Below are 3,836 nucleotides of genomic sequence, written 5' to 3' on the forward strand. Positions count from 1 at the left end.
GCCCAAGGACATTTTGACTTTTAGCCAAGAAACTGGCTACTTTTCTTTGGGGTCTTTTTACCCTAACTGCCTAGCCAATTCCTACCTCCTATCCTTACCACACCAGCCTCTAAAGAGGTTACCCAAATTGCCAATAGGGAATCGAGACGCAGACCGCTCTGGCTTCTTCCATGCTGAACAGGGATGCAGGGTGAGGCAACTGGAGTACCCCTTCAGTGGGTCTATCTAAAAGACTTCCAAATTGCACAACTCTTATCTCTAAAGAGAAAAAGAAGTCCTCGAATTGTGAATAGGAGATTTTAAGAAGTAAAGGCAAGAGTAATCAGCATTACAAGTTCTAGACAGGGATCTAGAAAAAAGTCTGAACATGGCAATTTTCAAATGTTCATATGAGAGTCCATTGGAATTTCTTGACAAGGGCTTCCAAAAGCATCCCTCTATTGGGTTCCTCCTCATTTTTCTTTTGTCTTCCAAGGCTGGATTCTAGAGTGAGGGATTCAGGATTTGCTTTCAGGTATTTTGATAGCTGTTGGAGTGGTTAGAATCAGTGTCAGTTCCCTTCAAAGGCTTCTAGATAGGGGGAGTTATCCATCATTTTAGAACAATAGCTGGTTGTCTCCCTTAGCTACAGGTGGGCACTACAGTATTGCAGACCAAGATTTGAGGTCTTACATCTGAGCAGCACTTTCTGGTTAGGAACAAAATCATCAATGAGAAATAATTGTCTAAATAACTTTTTATATAGACTTAAGCCTACTGTCTGGGACATGTAATCCCTTGAACTCTTAAAAAATATACTTATGACTTTACTATTTGGCTATACTTTCCTTTTGGGTGTTTAAGACCATACAGTTGGCCCAAATAAATCAATTTATTTTTATACTTAAAATCATTTGAAGATCTGTTCCTCAGGGGTCAAATGGGCTTGGGAGGAGCTCCTGGCTCCTTTCTTTTGCCAGTTCCATCTATGTGAAGATAAGTCAAAGGTCTTATGAATGAGATGTTTCCTTTAAGTTGACCCTCCTCTTTGTAGTCTGGACACTGGTTCAAGTCAATCTCGAGGGGTCTCCATGTCCTCCCTGAACAAGAAGACAGGTGACTCACCACAGTTACAGGACATTTTGAGAGATGTTCCATAGTCCCTTGGAACTTAGTTGACCTTGGAGGGCAAGGGACAAAAACTGTCCTTTAAGTCCCTCTGACCACATTAGTATAGGCCTCAAACTACGGCTGTTAAACACCCAATAAGGTTAGTTCCCCCAATCTGGTACTTTTAATTATCATGTGCTATATAGATAAGGCTTGGGTAAAGAACCAAATATTCTCAGATAAACATTGAGTAGATTTATACCCTGACACATACTGAAAGTGTTGATCAGATCTTAGAGTTTTCTGGTGGAACTTTTGGGATCTCTTAGGTATAGAATCATATCATCTGCAAAAAGTGATAGATTGACCTCTTCTTTTCCAATTAGGACTCCTTTAATTTCCTTCTCCTGTCTTAGGCTTAGGCTTTCTCATTTTTTTCTACTTTGGAAAATGTCTCCATTCCCATATCCTTTTAACATCTTTTACATTCCATTTTCTGTTTTTTTTATAAATAATTATGAGACATAATAGCATTAACAAATAAATTTTCCATCTGTTGTGAGACTTCTTTTCCTGGGGATGCTAAGCAATGCTTATTCCCTTTCAAGGTTCTAGTGTCTAGCCAAAGTTTGATTAAAGTTTTACTGGGGAACCAATGAATTTATTGAGCTTACTTACCGAGATACCTGAGGGGGAGGTGTAAGTATGACCTGAGTATATGCACACTGGAAAGCCTTTACCCAGCATGGGACATACCTTCTCTTCCTAGCCTTCCCCAGACTGTATACTTTAGCCCTCCCCAAATCCAGGAGGCCACGTGTGATTAGCGTCCAATTACATACAGTTTGCTGGGAAGAGTGGCTGGATAATCTGGTGATGGTCCACTGACACTTCTTAGCCCTCCTTTAATGAATGAGCACAACTGTCCACGAGCCAAATTATGACGATGTTTAGCTAATCAGGTAGTTATTTCATGCAGAAGGGACTTCTCTATAGCATCATCTTATTAAAAGTACCTGGAGTTTATAAGGATTTGGTGCTAGGATCCACATATGAGGTAGAACATACATCGTTTGTTTTTCTGAGTCTATTACTTCACTTAGTATAACAGTTTCTAGATCCATACATTTACCTCCACATTTCATTATTTCATCTTTCTTTACTGCTGAAGAGAACTCCGTTGTGTAAATATACCACATTTTTGTTAACCACTCGTCAGTTGAGGGGCACTTAGGTTGCTTCCATCTTTTAGCTATTATGAAACGAGCAGCAACAAACATGGTTGTGTAAGCGTCTCTACAATAGGATGAGTCCTTTGGGCATATGCCAAGGAGTGGTAAAACTTGGTCATATGGTAGGTTCATTTTTAGTTTTTGAAGAGTTCTCCACACTGTTTTCCATATACATTGCACGAGTTTGCAATCCCACCAGCAGTGAATGAGTATTTCCCTTTCTCCACATCCTCTCCAGCATTTGGTATCATTTGTTCTCTTGATCCTAGCCAGTCTGATTGGGGTAAAGTGATACCTTAGGGTGATTTTAATGTGCATTTCCCTAATTACTAACGATGTTGAACACTTTTTGAGATGTTTCTTAGCCATCTTTATTTCTTCCTTTGAAAACTCTCTGTTTAGATCTTTAGCCCATCTTTTCACTGGGTCATTTGGTTTCTTGATTCTTTGTTTTCTGAGTTCTTTATATATTCTGGATGTTAAACCTCTGTCAGTTGTGTCACTGGCAAAGATTTTTTCCCATTCTGTGGGTTTTCTCTTCACGTTTTTGATTGTTTCTTTTGCTATTCAGAATCTATTTAGTTTACTGAGGTCCCACTTGTTGATTGCTGACCTTAATTCCTGAACAACTTCAATCAGATTTAGAAAATCCTTTCCTACACCTATATCTTCTAAGTTACTGCCAATATTTTCTTCTAATAGTTTCAGGGTTTCCAGTTTCACATTGAGGTCTTTGGTCCATTTTGGAGTTGACTTTTGTGCAAGGTGAAAGATAAGGATCTACTTTCGTTCTTCTACAGGTGGAGATCCAGTTTTGCCAGCACCATTTGCTGAAGATGCTGTCTTTTCTCCATTGTGTGTTCTTGGCCCCTTTGTAAAATACCAGGTGGCTGAAATGGCATGTACTTGGGTTTGGATCGTCAATGGTATTCCATTGATCTATGTGTCTATTTTTGTGCCAGTACCATGCTCTTTTTATGACTATATCCCTGTAGTATACTTTGAGATCTGGTATAATAATCCCCTTAGCATTGCTCTTTGTGCTCAGGGCTACTTTGGCTATCTGGGATCTTTTGTGCTTCTGTATGAATTTAAGGATTTTTTTTTCTAATTCTGTGAAGTATGTCATGGGGATTTTGATTGGGATTACACTGAATCTATATATTGCTTTTGGTAGGATGGTCATTTTCACAATATTAATTGAGCATGGGAAGTCTTTCCATTGCCTGTGTCTTCCTCAATCTCTTTCTTTAACAATTTAAAATTTTCATTGTAGAAATCTTTAGTGTCTTTGGTCTGGTTTATTCCAAGATACTTTTTTTGTAGATATTGTGAATGGGAGGGTTTCGCTGTACCCTTTCTCCAATTGCTTGTTATTGGCATATAGAAAGGCTACTGATTTTTGTAGATTTGTAACCTGCTCCTTTACTGAAAGTGTTGATAAGTTCTAGGAGCTTTCTGGGGAAATTTTTGGGATCTCTTAGGTATAGTATATCTTCTGCAAAAATTGATAAT

This window comes from Nannospalax galili, unplaced genomic scaffold (genome assembly GCF_000622305.1).
Source record: "Nannospalax galili isolate Female #2095 unplaced genomic scaffold, S.galili_v1.0 scaffold362, whole genome shotgun sequence".
NCBI lineage: Eukaryota > Metazoa > Chordata > Mammalia > Rodentia > Spalacidae > Nannospalax > Nannospalax galili.